At 35.9% G+C, this 17,328-nt stretch overlaps 1 protein-coding gene across 3 annotated transcripts in view; it reads left to right on the forward strand.

Moving 5' to 3' along the window:
• Positions 1-4,988: 4,988 nt before the first annotated feature.
• Positions 4,989-17,328, forward strand: part of arhgap32b (Rho GTPase activating protein 32b) — a 110,633-nt gene continuing 98,293 nt past the window's right edge. For all 3 annotated transcript variants that reach the window (XM_084136844.1, XM_084136845.1, XM_084136846.1), the window contains exon 1: positions 4,989-5,469. The gene's annotated coding sequence lies outside the window, so the exon portion shown is untranslated. The remainder of the gene's footprint in view (positions 5,470-17,328) is intronic.

Genomic DNA, 17,328 nt, shown 5'->3' on the forward strand with positions numbered 1-17,328 from the left:
ACACAGTGGCAAACCGGTTTTAGCTGGTCTGTTGATTGTTTGGTTGCAGATGTTTGGATGCTGATTTATGCCACCATTGGTTTGTACTTCTGCTGTTTGCTTCCAGACGGAGTTAGACAGCTAAAATGTTTGGGATGGAAATTATGTTTAGAGATGTGTAGAGAAGTTTTTTTTAAGTCTAACCCTGTTTTATTAGATATACATGTTTACATAATTAGTATTTCTTACCTTTTTAGCATGATTTTGGGATTTTGCTGAATGTTACTAAGCCAATGATTTATAATGAGTGCAACAAGATATCTTATTTATTAACTAATTGTACAATGAGATATCATTATTTGATTATTTTTATTATTTCAGTAATTTGATAGCTCACTAGAAAGGGAGAATGCAGAAAAAAACTTAGGATACACTTATAGATACATAATTCTCTCATCATTTACTCACCTTCATGTCGTTTCAAACCAGTATACCACACAATGACAGTCAAAACAATATTGGGCCCCATCAACTTTCATTGTAAAAGCACTGAGACAGTTTTTTTTTTTAAATATCTTCTTTTGCGTTCCACAGAACAAAGAAAATCATACAGGTTGGGAACAACATGAGGCTATGTAAATGATGACAGAATTTGGGTAAACTGTCCCTGTAACCTCACCACTTAACAGAGGTTATGGCATTACCATAAAAAAAAAAATTAAAAAAAAAAGAAAAACATTTTTCTTCATCGGCCTAAATGAACTATAGTAACATGTTTGATAGTTTGTTGAATAGAGCAAAGACATTAAAAATTCACATGCACATTAAAAACAATGTGACACAAACACAATGCATTGCGCACCCCTTTAACAACAAATTTAAATAGTCTGAGCAGGTGAAATTCAGAAGGCTTTAACCCTTAAAATGACCCTAACTGTGTGTTTATTCATTTCCTTTTGTTTTTAATCATGACAGTTGCAGATATTATGTACCCATGTACAAATGTAGAACACTTTTCCTATTGTTGACGCCACTAATGAGTTAATAGACTAACCTATAAGTTAACCTCTCAAAAGATGACCTCTTATAGTATATCAGGGATACAAAAAGCATATGAATTACCATGCTGCTCATCGTTTTGGTACACAGTCTCAGATTGAGAGGGAGAAAGCATGTAGTCAGCACAATGTAGAGGATGAGAGAGTGTGGCGGTCATGTCCTCACACGGCACTTAGTGCACCATGAGCCTGCAGGAAACACATAGGGTTTATCAGGACACCAGCTCCACAGCAGACACACACATACCAGAACTACCACAAGGTGTAAATAAAAAATGCACATCATGCAATATATATTTTTTCGTAAATGAGAATATTGTACACTGTGGCTGTTGATGGATGAATGATCAATTTATGGTCTGTCTCAGTAGTTTATGGAAACATGTAGCAGGCCTTCACTTTCAGATATCTATAAAACTATTACAGATGGAATAGACTGTATTATAAAACACAATGATTAAAAGTCTCACTTGCTACTATAATCGTAAACCAAAGTGGATGGTGTTATCTACTGTTATGCTTTTTTTTGTTGTTGCACTTTTTTCTGTTTCATTGTCATCTAAAGCTCTGGTTCAACATTTTGGTACAACAAAATGTTCAGTGACAGATAAAACCTATATTAAACTGCTCATATTTTCACGTCAAACATTTTAACTTATGTTCAGGGGAAGCACGTGCTGAATATTATTTCATAAATGATTCATGCTCAGAAAACCTCATTAATGTAAAATGAACTATGTGGAAGATATTCTCATGATCATTTGCGGCATAAAGAAATCTATCACACAAATGAGCATGACCAGTTTCTGATGAGTCTGATGAGTCTGATCGTGCAGTTCAATATACCTGCAGAGATGGATTTTTTTTAATGTAGTCCAGCTACAGTGCTGTTTAAGTAGTCAGCTGACTGAAATGGCATTTGTCGTTATGTTGTTGTGGGGGGTGGGGTGGGGTGGGGTGGGGTGTGTGGCACCTGCAATATGTATAGCAGCACAGTCCAAGATATATGTATTCTGTATTCTTATAGTCAACAGACTGTACCAGTAGAAATATTTTGACAGTGTACTGTATGTATAAATAACAGATATTTATAGTTACGTAATAACGACGAATTGGGGAATCTTTAATTTTGTACTGCGAGAAAAACCCAGAAGATTTGTTCCAGTTTAGCTGTCTTGTTTATGGAGAAACACAGTATATGTTCTTTCTGCTGTTAGATGCTCCTGGTAGCAAGGTGTGGTCATTAGCGAAATAGCAGATGATGCAAACTGCTTTTTGTAGTAGGTATGTATTCTAACAATCACCGTAACCTTTTCTAGAGACCTCAGTGTGGTGTGTAAGCAGCCATACCATTGAACATATCATGACTTGGTGCTATTGCTGATTGATTTTGTGGTCCAGACCAGAGATAACTCTGCGCCTCACATTTATCATCACTGAACGATCTTTCCTGTAGATTAACAAAGAAAATGAGAGAAAACCACACATTAATACCTGAGGAGTGTACTTTGTTACATCAATGCGCTACCAAAAACTAGAGACACTTAGAAAATACCGTAAACACACTCTTGACAGTCGGGAAAACACTTTTGAAATATAAGAGGTTATAGCTACAGTGCAAAACAGTTTTGATGCTTTCCATTTAGCCAGTTTTTTTTTTTAATCTCTTAAAAATAAAATCAATTTTAAATAAATTTCTAGTGCTATAGGCTAATTCTATTTTGTTTGTTTTTTTGTCAAACAACATTTTTTTTTTTTTTACTGTAGAACAACAATGTTAGCCATTTTGTTAGCCTCAACGTGTATGCTGTACTGATGTAATATGTTTGCACCGTCACTGTTCTCTTTTCATTTTTAATACTTTACTCTTTTAATTTCATTTGTAGAATCATTTGCAAATTTGCACATCACAATATGACCTCATTCGGACTCAATCAAGTGGCATTAATGTGCCACTATTTTCCATTGATGTAGGTTTCTATCCATATGCTGTACTGTCAGCATTTGCCTGCACAGAAACTTAAGGAATTAAACATGACATTGTAATCTGAGAGCATATGTGATATATGATTTATGTCATTAAAGGAACAGCTGACCCCAAAAATACAATTCTGGCATCATTTACTCACCTTCATGTTGTTCTACATGACATTTGAGCATTGACAGTTGAGGGTGAGTAAAGGATACAATCTTCATTTTTGGCTGAACTATGTTTTCAGAAGTGTCTTTTTTTATTCTGAATTACAGGATGAATGTTGTTACTTAAAATGTTAAACATCACATTAAGGAATGTGGGAATCTGCTTTGTTCTGTATCATTTATTCCTATTTGTATGATTGTCACTGCTGTTCAATAGCTTTGCTGTATTGTTTTGATGTGCTTTCATATGTTTCAGATAAATGAAATTTCAAGCGGCACCCATAGGGTGCTTACCTCTCTTGTATATTGTACAGTGCTCTTATTAATTGCACCGTTCTTTAATGGTTTCCCTTATATTATGAGTTTCAGATTCCAATCAATATTTTGACTGCAACTGTTTATAGTTCTCCAGTAGCTCTAAATTAACTAACATCTACAGACCTCAGACACAAGAAGCAATGATATGATGCTAGGATGTTGCTTTACTCATCAAGACTAAGGTTATAGATTTTTTTAATATATATATAGTTCAGATAATAGATACAAGTGGAGCTGCCAAGTATATAAATAAATAAACAAAATAATTACAATAATAACTATTTAAAAAAAAAAAAAAAAGACTAACAGTGGTAGATACTGACCTCACAATCATCACTTCACTTCACCCATGCTGGTACAGCTCATTGACATTTTCAGATGCTAGACCCATGTATTTTTTTGCCTGCTTCAAAAATGTTTTGTATTTTGAGATAATAAAAGAGACAAAAAAATGACAGTATACTCGTGTGAGCTTTGCTTATGTATGGGAGACTGGTGCTATTGTAACATTTAACATTTTCTTCATACTACCTACTGTACCTGTTATCTTTTGGTGTAAAAAACATGTGCCAAAACTAATAGTAATATTAAAATATTTTACATCAGGACAGACAGATTGTTCTATTGAATTTGTTTAACGTTTAAAGTTTAACAACTGTGTTCCTTCTTTTGGTCAGCACATTTAGAAATCAGGCAAAATAAAAGTCCTGAAACTATTTTTCCCTAAAACTAATGATGGTTCAACAACGTCTCACAGCCTGTGGCAATATACACAAAAGGAAAATAACCCGCTTTGGTCATTTTAGCAACATGTGATAATTAGAACAGCAACATTTAATACATGTCTGATGTGCAAATAAGGCAATTTCGTAAGATTTTCTGACTGCCGTCACAGTTCAATAGATGGAGCTGAAGATCGGTTCTAATGCTGCTGTAGTCTCATACATTCATCCATTCATTCATTTAAGTAAATGCAAGATTTGTCATTTATTTATAATAAATATTTGACACTTTTTTGTATATAATATTTCTTTCAGGTTTGTTGTCTGTTGGTCCCAGAAGCTACAATAATCAGTGATTTGTGTGTTAGATTTGCCCATTTTGATACATTTAAGACCTAGGACTAGCCTACTCAGTTGGCCTATAATATTTTACTGCAAGTGTATTTCTGTAGGCTATTAGAACCATGATTTATACTTGCAAATATTGCACTATAGGACCAATGTAGGCTATGTGAAGTCTTGCATAATTAATGTGCACAGTAACAGTCAGAGACTGACTGCTCTTGTCAATATTTTAAGAGAATGAGCACCGCACGACAATTTCATGATTCTAATAAGGCATACATCGAGCCCTAACAAGAAATACTCATAAAAAGGGAAAGAATGAACGATTCAGTGCGTGTGCCCTGATAAAATCCGCTGGACTTCTGCGCCAATCGCACTTATGTGGTCACGGTGACGCGCATAGAACACCACTGCGCGGTCACGCTTTTGAATGTTGAACCGAAGTCTCTCTGTGGCAAGTGGCGGTACGCGTGGCTCAGCCGACAGGACAGTACACCTCTCTTTATATATTCGCTAACATTAAAATGGACGTCAGATATGTGACAGGTCTAGTCACATATTCAGTCATATTTTTTTAAAGTTCAGTCAGGAACGCCGCTCGAACAGCTGGTTGGTTGCAGCTAGCTGCAAAGCTAGCTCGACAAACCCCTTCCCCACAAGACGATTTTTAAGGAACCTATATAATTTCATCTCTCTGAAGTTATATTTTCTGCAGCACAATCCAGTTTCGTGTGGACTTTGCGGTCTTTTTCGTTTAAATCTCTTAATTTCACGATGCGACTCTCTGGCACCGGGTTTCTCGGCTGGCTTTCTGCGGTCTTCGTGGAGGATCCCTGGATAGAGCGGTGCTGAGCCACACTGACACCCCAATATTCATTTTCTCGAGCATTTACACAATTATACAACCGGTAAGTACTTAAACATAGCGGGTTACCGTTATATTTATTCATAACTTGGTAGTGAAACGCCTGCGCGAGCGGGGAAAGTGGAGCGGCTTGAATGTGTGTGTGTGTGTGTGTGCGCGCGCGTGTGCTTTTGCGTGCTTTCCTATAATAAACTCTGCTACTAAGCTTTACATTTTATAGCTTATGTCTACAGGATTGTATTTTATGCAATTTACACTATTAAGTGTCAATAAAACTGGTGTTTCTGGGAAGTTTGAATCGATTAGAATGTTATATTGATTTACACAGTATATTCCCTGGGAGGTTTATCCTGTAGCCTACTTATAAAGGTGCATAAACTTCGTTAGCTGTCGCTAGTTATTGTTAAATAGTCCCTTAAGATGAGATCTACGAAGAAACGGAGTTGAAAAGAATCAACAGAGTCAAACGAATTGCCATTTATAAAGACTGTATAGTATAGTATAGTATAGTATAGCCTACGTTTCGTGTTTCACAATGAGATCTGACCATAGACGTTGGTTTATTTTTATTTTTTATTTTTTTGATCTAAGGGTGCAGAATGACTACATAAAATTGAGGTTTTATGTCTAGGCTACTCTTTGGTCTAGACCAGAGGTTTTCAATCATTTAGATGCCAAGGACCCCCAAATATCATCCTAGTGACCCCATCCTAAAATGTAAAAGCCATCTTTTAGATTCTTGAAATAAAGACACAATTTTTACTTTTTGAAAAATGATTGTTACAAATATGTCTCAAATATTATTTGGAAAATATTTAGTTGCATTTTGTTTCTACTCATTATATCACCGTGCTGTAGTAGGCCTAATGTTTTTTTTGTTTTTTTTCCCCACTTGTTCTCTGAACATTTCCACAGACCCCCTACACTTCCTTGTGGCCCTTTAGTCTGAAAATCCCTGGTCTAGACAAATGAGAATTCATGTAGCACCTTTGCATTCAGGTCTTGTTTCCCTTTTGCTCTGAAAGGGGTTTGCAGTCATGAATCAATATTTTAATATTTCAATATTCAGTTGTCTGGTTGTTGTACACCTGTTAGACAGAGAAAAATGTTCTGCTCTTGGCCACATTGCTTTAGAAAAATAACGATGCGCATCCTAAATTATATTAAAGTCTCTGAATGATTTCGAGACTTGACATTAAGCCTGAGAATCAGCTGGAGGCGTCTGTGTGCATATTAAAGCAGCGCTCTGCTCAAAATATTGATTTTGGTGATAGAATTACAGCTATATGTATAGCTTAGGCTTTAGCCTGTATTGTGATAGGCCCACAGCTTTCATTCATCGTCGTCTTACTGAGGCGAACCACATCCAATCTAGTCTGACACTCTTATTGCCAGCATGGAAAGAGCAACCTTGAGCAGCCTGGTTATAAACCTTTTCTACCTTCTTGTTCTGTCTGGTGCCGTGCTTCACATTCTTGCCCTTGTTGAATCGCACATGTGCTGTCATCAAGATGTGAATCGCTGCTGAAGCGATGAGCTGCTATTGATTGGCACAGTGGCAGAATGCCTCTCATATTTCCTCTCATCTTTCTAATTTCCTGCATCGGTTAGCATACAAATTCCATGCTACTCTAACAGTGATTATTTGGAGAACAATGGTGCATAACTCTTTGAAATGATTGTATTTGCATTACAACTCTGATAACAAGCAATAACATAAAATGCTTAAAGCCATAATGATTATATAATTAAATGTAAGGAGCAAGATAAGCATCAAAACTGATAACAGCCTATGTAGGCTACTTGTAAAACATGTTGCACATTGCCTGAATGTGATTGGACTGAATTGTTATTGTGTATTGTCTGGTTTCATTAGTTCATCTGTTCTTTAACTCAGACAGGCAGTGCAGGAAAATATATTGATATATGACCTACATAAACAGGGAAGACACTCCCTACATGATACAAATTGAATGCATATTTGTAAGGTGATTACAAAATGATACACACATAAATGGAAGGGTTTGGATTTTAGAGCATTTCCAGATGTGTGGGTGGAAAAGTCTTTTTTTCTAATATTGGCAGATGTAAAGATTTAAACTTTTGTTTGAAGAAGATTATCCCATTTTATTAACATTCATCCATTCATACTTGCTTTCCAGCATATTTTAAATGCTGTCATGAGCATGTTTTCTGTGTACGTGACAGTTCGTGAACACCGAATTCCGTTCTTTCACGTCTGTTTTTGCTTTAACGGACACATGCACACAAAATTGTCAAAATGCCCGTATCCTTATAAACGCAATGGCTTATGGTGTACGTTAGCACAAAAAAATTGAGAAAGGAAACGGATGCATATTATTATATTGGATCCATGCATTCAGTCTTAAAGTGACAGCAGCCTAATACACCGGCTGCTGTCTGTTTTATTAACCCTTTCACACGGTAGTTTAATTAGACTTGTTTTAGAACGTTATCACCTTATTATTTCCAATGGCGACACGTATGCTTGTCACTTGACGCACTTCAGCCACAATACCACTGTGTGATCAGTATGACAACATTTTCACAAACTTGTTAGCCATGTTATCTACATGATATTCTGATTTTCAAATACATGTAAGTGAATGTGTTTTGTCATTTAAAAACCTTTATCATGATCATGTTAGTTGATCTAACCCGCCATGTTCGTTCGCACTGAAATTCAGAGAATCGTATCTGTCGGATTTACAAAACATAAATTACACTTCTCCTGAAATACATGAAAGTAAGAGGCCAGTGAAATGGGAGAAGAATAGAGTAAACTTTAGTTAGGCTACCTACACAACGTGTCTCTGATATGAATCAAACGTATACATTTTTAATTGAAAGGATTGTTATTGGCACTTCCATAGACATCAGTGTGTGTATATTACAAACTAGGCTACTCATTTGTTTTGATAGTACCCGTGTATGTAAATGTCTGAAACCCAAAATAAATATTGTGTGTGTAATAAATAGTTTTGATATGTCAAGCTCTGAGCGTGTCTGTCTCTGGCTCAGCGCCAGCCAACACATGAAAGCACATTTGAATTTAGCAGTTGATCACGTGATGCATTGACCGTTCTAATCACACCGGCGTGATCGTACGCTCCAGTGAAGACTATGTAGTATTATTTTACATTTGACTATTCAATGTCTGTAACTGAATACTGTTAGACTTGCCTGAAAAAGCATCATATATCTTTATATATCTCAAGATCAATATCTTTGTTCTGCTTGTAATTTTATTATTGCAAATTTACTTCCCTACAAAATCACCTCAATCGTTTTAGAAATTTCTAGATTAATTCTGTCCAAATAGAGCTATTCAAGTCATTTGGTGATTTATTTATTTATTTATTTATTTTTTCATATTGCAATATAACGCAGAAAAAAAAAAAATATTTCAATGTCAGTTTTTTCCAATGTTGTGCAGCCCTGCTCTCCGTAGACTAAGCTTAATTTGTGTTGGTCAAAACAGCATATGTGATTCAAGATGCAGTGTCAGCCTCATCAGAATATGAAGTGTGTTGTAATATCAGTGTTTGATTCACTCCAGCAGCCATCTGCTTTCCTTGTGTGGAGTGGTTTGCGTTTTTTCATGTGTACTTGGTGAATGCCTTTAGGTCATTATAACGCTGCTCTGTGAAATGAGGAAAGAATTTAAATCTTTGCATTGAAATATGAAAGCACATTAGTGTCTATTTCTTATTCTCTGTTTTTCTCTCTCTTCACATAAATTAGTGACAGATAATGTCAGTATGGGTTAATGGCATTGAATCTCTGGTTGAGAACAGAGTTTGCATTGTATGTCTATGCAAACTAATGCAAAACAGAATGACATAAGGCAGTGCTGTTCAGAAAGCCATTGTTGGGAGGTAGATATTATACAAACCTTCCACTTGGTGCCTTGTCTAATACGAGACACGTCTCTGAAATGAATGTTAGTTTCTATTTGAAATGCATTCATTGATATTTTCAGTTGAATGAGCATGTTGTCTTAGAGAGCAAGGCTAATGCAAAGTTAGCCTACTTCTGCAAGACTTGAATTCCATTCAGGTTAGTCTGACATAGTCATGGAAATTGGGATAAGGAATTTGAAATTGTGTAGTTAAGACTTGCATGTTCAAGTAGTGTTTCAGACAAGAACGGATGACTTGACTTCTTCCACCTTTTTGTACTTAAAAAATATTGTTCGCTGTGTAACAACTAACCAATTAGTTCTGCTTGAATTGTAAAGGTCTCTCTGCTCGGTCACGGTCAGATGTTACATTTTCTGACAGGGACTTGCAGAAGCATAGTCTATCTGAAGATGGAGTAATCTTGGCTGGGAACATGATGCTGTAATTGGGCTGCTTATTTGGAGAGGGTTTAAGAGAACATCAGAGCTGAAAGATGTTTGAATTAGGCTGACGCATTGCAGCTTAACTAAACAGCCAAATCAGTCTGACATTGTTCAGAAAACATGAGGTAAAGACGTTAAGCAAAGTGCTGTGCAAATAGCTACAGGAACGCATGTACTGTACTCAACCTTATCATTATCTCCCAGCTTCTTTCCTAACAATATGTTGTGTCAGCAAGTTAAACTAGTGTTGCTGTTTACCTGTTTGTGTTTAGCTTTTAAAACACTTTGTCCATGTCATGATGGAGAGAGAAGCGTTCTAAGCACTTTGCAGTGCGGTTTCATTAACCGTTGTGGATACTCAGCTCAAAACTCAGCTCACCGGCTGACTGATGTGACGACTGTGTGCTACTCATCATGTTTTGCCATCTCAAACCTGCAGAAGTCAATCTTGTTTCTCAGAACTAATGGGCTTTGTTCTGTCTTTAATATAATTCATTCAAATTAATTAATAATAATTCGTTGTTAGTTGCCAACAGCACAGCAGCTCCCAACAAATAATGACACTCAAACCCAGTGTTACTCACGTGTGGAGCGGAACCAAAGCAAATCTCCGTGTCTGTTTTCAGGCCTTCCCGCTCGGGTCTCTCCAGCGCTGGAAAGCTTTTTTAATATTAACATGGGTCCTAAAGCTCTTGCCCAATCATAAACCTTAATTTTCCAGTGATTTCTTCTGAGCTTTTCTCTTTTGTATCGTCTCATCTCTATTTCTGCAGTCTCTTGTTCGTTCTTTCTCCTCCACCGTCATATGCCCCATAATGCTGATTGGCCACACATGTTTGTTGTTGTTGTTCTTCGTGTGTCGTCCGACTAACTTCCAAACAGCATTTTTCAAATAACACTTACCTCACCTTTAAATGAATGATTCTATGATGACCTACACTGAAAAAAATGATTCATTGACTAGTTGAATTTACTAAAAGAAATTATGTTAATTGGATCCACATAATTGATTTTAGCTACATTTAAACAAATGCATTACGTTGAACTAAGTTCAGCTTAATGCATTTGTTTAAATGTAGCTAAAATCAATTGCGTGGAACCACTTACGATAATTTTTTTTAGTAAATTCAATGATTTCAGTAAATTCATTGAATTTTCTAAATGTTTTTATCGTAAGTGGTTCCACGCAATTGATTTTAGCTACATTTAAACAAATGCATCAAGTTGAACTTAGTTCAACGTAATGCATTTTGTTTAAATGTAGCTAAAATCAATTACGTGGAACCAATTAACATAATTTTTTTTAGTAAATTCAACTAAGTCAATAAATCATTTTTTTCAGTGTACTGGCGATTTTAGTTTCATATATAATAGTATCATTTAATTTTTCCCAACATCTCATATTACAATTCACAATTTTATATTTAGAAACTTAATCTCATAACATTTAGGTAAATTAATTTTGATAAATGGTAAGATGTATTTTGTTGACACTGATTTTATTTAATTTCTATAGCCCAACAGTCCTATAGTGAATAGTGTTAAATGGTGTAATTAATTAAAACATGATCAATACTATGGAACTTATTTTAAACTCCATTCATCAAAGAATCCTAAGAATTATTCATTATATTATTTAGCATATTGAAGACACTGAAGATGAGCAATGGGAAATAATTTGCCATTAGAATTTGTTTTAAAATAAAATAAATTATATAAATGATATTTTAAAATATAATAAAATAGAAAACATTTCATATTGTAATCCTTACAACATTAGTTTTTACTGTATTTTTGATCAAGTAAATGCAGCCTTGTTGAGCATAAGATACTACTTTCAAAGAAAAAACAAAATGATTAGTAGTGTGTGTTTTCTGAGATTCTTGGATATCACAATATCCCCATAAATACTCTGCAACAACCTGGAAAAACAAAGCAGAGTTCTGTATTTCCTAAAAGTTACAAAATGGTCCTACTGCTTACATAACCTTGCACATTTGGCAAACGAAACCATACTCATCCTTTCGGTGACTGAAAAGTTTGCAGTTCAATCAAAGGATTCATTGTCTGTCGACAATCAGCACTGCCACACACAAAGCCTTGGCTGAACTCTAACCTCCAGCTCTGAGGGCTAAGGATGCATTGTGCGGGAATGAGGGCTTTGTCATTTCAGGTCACATGTCCATTAATTACTAGAGTCTCATACATTGGTTCGTCCCCTGACCTCCACACTCAAGCTGAGTGAGCGTGTGTGCGCTGAGCATAAAAAGCATCTCCATTGGTCTCCACTGTAGAGATGCTTTGGAATTTCTTATTGGATTCTTTGCGTATAAACAATTCCCACATTGAGAGAGGTTGTTGGAGAACATCCAGGGAATTCCTACAATGGGGATAACGAGGAAGCCTTGACAAAGGGAGTTCTCATTCGGTATTCAATTGGCAACATGGTGTGCTGAGGAGCTCTCCTGCACAAAACTCTGATACCTTGGGAATGTTTGCACCATTTATTACCGTTTTCTTTGAGCGTATCTACACACTGTAAAAAAGGAATTGTTGAGAACCAAAAACAAAAAAGGTCCTGTTAACTGGAAAATATGTAGTTGCTTTTTTCCCCAATGCATTTAGTTTTGTACTGGAATTGTGCTTTGTTTTGGTTTACTTGTTGTCCTAATAATATATTTTTATTAGGGCTTTCATGATTCCTTGATTAAATCCAAGTACTCTATTTAAAAAGATTCACGATTTCAATTTACCCGTGTCGAGGAACCGGCATAATACCGGAAGTGATTCATTCCATGGACAAGAATCCATGAACCGCATTATTAGACCGTTTTCTAAGGCTGCACAATGTATTAAATCCATATAAAAATGATATGCCCTGCATGTTCAGTGTATGTGCTTTTATTATTTTATTATGACTGGTCACATCTAAATTTTTGGTCACAAACTAAAAATGTATATTGGTAAATGGACTGCATTTATATAGCGCTTTCACAGACCTATGACCACCAAAGCGCTTTACATTGCCTCACATTCACCCATTCACTCACTCATTCATACACCGACGGCGGTGTCAGCCATGCAAGGCGCCATCCAGCTCGTCGGGAGCAGCTGGGGTTAGGTGTCTTGCTCATGGACACCTCACCTTTCGGTTTGTAGACAATCTACATGAACCACTGAGCCACTGCCGCCCCATTGGTATATTGGTGAATTTATATTAGTAAAGCAACTTTACTGTATTGATTTATTCCCCGTTGCACCAAAAGAAAATGACAAAAAAAATGTATTGCATCATTATATATTAAACACTCAAGCCATTCGGCCACAGTTTATTGTATAATATAATAGTTTATTTAAATCTACAACATTACTGTGAAAATACCTTAAAATGGTAAATGCATTGAATTTTCTGCACAGTAGACCTTTAAAAATAATGCATTTAAATTCAGTATTCTGATAAGATACACAAAGCTGATGAATTGCACCTTACATTAACAAAATCACAATTATTTGAAAAACATCAATTATCTGCAAAAAACATCACAAAATACCATAAAATGTAAGTAACTGGGGAGTGTACTCACCCAGTGTTTAGAGAAATTTCACTTACATTTTAGTATTTAGGTACTTTGTGTTCATGAAACTGCAGCTTAACAGTTTAAACATTTGCCTAAACATCTACAAACATTTGCTAAAGTGCAAAAACGTCAAAAACACCATAAAATGCAAGTAACTGGAGGGTTACTTCAAATGTTCAATGTAACTTCACTTGAATTGTTGTATTTTCACAAGAGGTACTTTGAGCTCATGAAACTGCATCTTAACAGTTTAAACATTAAACATCTAAAACATTTACAAATATTTGAAAGACTGCAAAAGTCACACACGTACACACAAAGGAAAAGTACAGGGTTACTTCACTCAGTGTTTAGTGTAATTTCATCTGAATTTTAGTATTCTCACAGGAGGTACTTTGAGCTCATGATGTCCTCTTAAAATGAAGAAATGTTGATTGAGAGCAGATGTCCTTAAAATCACAGTTGTCACAAGAAAATGTGGCATTCTCCTTAATGCCAGTCTTTGGAAGTACCCTCCACAGGTGTGTTTTTAAAGTAGGGGTGGGCGATATGACCTAAAATTAATATCACGGTATTTTTCATCTTTTGAACGGTGACGGTATAATATCACGGTATAACTTTTTTTTTTCACCAATAAAGAAATTTTCATTGATTTACTCCTTGATATTTATTCCTTTATAAGCAGTCATATATTACTGTATTCTAAATATAATTAGCCTATGTTTTATCCACAACTTTAAATGCTTTAATTTAGGCTATTTTGTAACAGCGCCACAGTTTAGCGCACCACGTAGAACACTCGGGAACCGCACCTGTGGCTGCTGCACTGCTGCTTCGTGCTCAGTAAGGAATATAGGTAGTAATCTCTATGTGTCTGTCTGTCCGTTTGCATTTTGATTATTTCGAGAACCGTTCATCCAATCGACTTCACAAGGGAGTGCAGTGTCGCATTTGGTGCAATATAGACAGACACGCGAGACGCGACACGTTCAGAATTAATAGTAAACTACAGAACAGCGCGAGCGGGAAGCGGCGCACCTCACGCGAGCAGGGCGGCTATATTCTCCGAGAACGGACACTGCACTAGTGATATAAAACGCACACAGTCTGTTAATTAAGCAATACTTTTAAGGTAGTCTAATATTTTTCTGACTAACAAATTACTGACACAGTAAAGGGTAGATTTAAATAAAGAAAAACGAAATTTAAATAAAGAAAAACGAAATTTAAATAAAGAAAAAAACGAAATTTAAATACAGAAAAAATGAAATTTAAATAAAGAAAAACGAAATTTAAATAAAGAAAAACGAAATTTAAATAGGCCTAAAGAAAAACTAAATTTAAATAAAGAAAAAACGAAATTTAAATAAAGAAAAACGAAATTTAAATAAAGAAAAAAACGAAATTTAAATACAGAAAAAATGAAATTTAAATAAAGAAAAACGGAATTTAAATAAAGAAAAACGAAATTTAAATAAAGAAAAAACAAAATTTAAATAAAGAAAAAACGAAATTAAGTTTGCCTAAATTAAAAACGAGATTAATTTAGATTGATAATAACGGGTAAAAAGTCTAATACATTTTGTTTATTCTATTTTCCACAATGTCAAAGCAACAGCAGCAATACAAGCTCAGGCATGCACTTCGGTTCATACAAACTCCGCTGTTCTGCGCTCTAGCCAGAGAACACTCTTGTTGCAGGAACACTCAGGCGTCGGTTCTATTTCTAGCATGCACGCGTTTTCCGCGTGGCTCGAGCCGCGCCTGAGACGCGTGTCTCACGCAGGCAGTGTGCAAACTCCAACCTTTTAACATGGGAGCCGAAATAAAAACAGACACCCAACGCAGCTGAGACTCTCACGCCAGCAGCCAGTGTGTCGCCGGCCTTATTCAAGCGCGAATGAGAACCGTTTCGCGGGGGATCCCAGGTGTCAATAAAACAAAAACAAAAACGTTTTTTCGTTGTTGTTTTATAAATGCTCTGACAATTGTTTAATAAATGTTCAATCAAAATGCAAAACATCGCGTCTTTTTTTTATTTTTATTTTTTATTTTTATTTTTTTTAGTCGACTAATCGTTGTGCAGGACAGGACTTTGGTCGACTAAGCATTTCTTTGGTTGACTACAGCCCTAATGTAAATGCAGCCGTTCAAGGAACATAATTGATTTATTACGGTATTGACGGTATTAGAAAATCCATGTCGTGGCGCAATGTCACACCGGTGATGACTATGACACCGGTGTACCGCTCACCCCTATTTTAAAGCCCCAATTATTTTGAAAATACAAACAAATTCTGGGTGTAAACCGTGAAAGAAAGTTGCATTAACTGACCAATGGCAAGTTCTGTAGTGCTTTAGGATGTCTTGGTGAGGTGATGAAAAGCGGCACCGCATGGACTTCTGCTGAAAACCTGCAAAATAAATAAATGACAAAGCCTACTTGCATCAAATAGCTGACGGCAAGTGACAGAACAGAAGTTATTTTACATAACACTGGCAAATTTGATTAATTTATGTCTTTAAATCACATGCAGCAATATTTTTAATCTTAAAACATCTTAATGAATTTTAAATTCATGAGGATGTCTAGTGGCGGATCCTGGCAGTAACACTCTGGCCAGCAAATGAATTGGAATTCTTGCATATTCACGTAAAATAGCTTGCTTCTGCATTGATAATAAAGTGGATACATTAGTGGATTACAGCAAACAAATTTGGTCCTCGTTCCTGATGTACATGCACTGACATACCGTTGCAAGTTTGATTTATTAAAATATAAGGTATATGAGGGACAACTACTTAATCAAAACTTGCCACTAGTTCTGGTAACATGCACCCCCGGAAGATTTTTTTTTTTAATAACCTCTTAAACCATGACTTCTGGCAAGTTTTGTGGATAGAAATGGACATTTTGAGACATACAAATTTGACATACCATCAACAGAAGGCATGATTATTGCAGCACACCTTGAACTGGTCACAAACAGGATTAGGACAGGATTATTCATATTTTTCTTTTGTGTTAATTTTCAGATGTAAGGTAGAAATTGATAGTGAAAAAATGAAACTCTTTCCTCCCTCACCTGCACTACTGATCTTTTTTCCTGTAACACACTTTAGCACTTAGATACATCATCATGTAACCAGTACTTTCATTTATTTTATCCTGTAGACATTTTGAACATTAAAATCCAAATGAAACTTTTCAAGTTTAAAAGGTGACTAGCTTGCATAGCCTATTTTACTTCACTAACCTCCAGGGACGTGCAAAGAGTTCATCAGGGGCAGGGGCTCAAATGTAAGAAAGGGGCAATATGTATATATATATTACAGCTGGGAATCATTAAAAAAAATTAACTAATTAATCCATGGGTGTCGGAAGAAAAAAAAAAGTGGGTGGGTCCTCCCCCAGAAAAATGTTACTGGAGTAAATACCATTTCATGTATTCTGGTGCCTTTTAATTAAAACAAGTAAACTAAACTCCACGTCACGTCGGGCGGTTCTTTGCCTCCACGTCGTGCATTAAATGCACAGCTATCTGTGGATTATCCCGCTAATACCATGGTCATTTGCCAGCAATGAGAACTTAAAGCTGTTATTGATGTTTGCGACGCAGTATTTGACTGAAGGGTACAACGGGCGGTTACTTTCGTCAGTTGCGGCTCGTTGAGAAATATAATGTAGCGATTCAGCGGAAATGGAGTTTAGGGAATTCCTCAAGTGGAATGGATTTGACTGACGGCGAACAGACAAATGCGAAATAGAGAAATTTGAAATAGAGACGGTAAAAGTAAGTGGGTCCAATATCATTGGTCTTAAAAAGTGGGTGGGTCTTGTCCCACCCATATACAATGGTTCCGACGCCCATGAATTAATCGCAATTAATCGCATTTCCCCCAAACTTATAATCATCAATATTTAAATGTAGAATCACTAATAAAATCAAACACACAA

This window comes from Abramis brama (genome assembly GCF_963993115.1).
Source record: "Abramis brama genome assembly, chromosome: 15".
NCBI classification, from domain to species: domain Eukaryota; kingdom Metazoa; phylum Chordata; class Actinopteri; order Cypriniformes; family Leuciscidae; genus Abramis; species Abramis brama.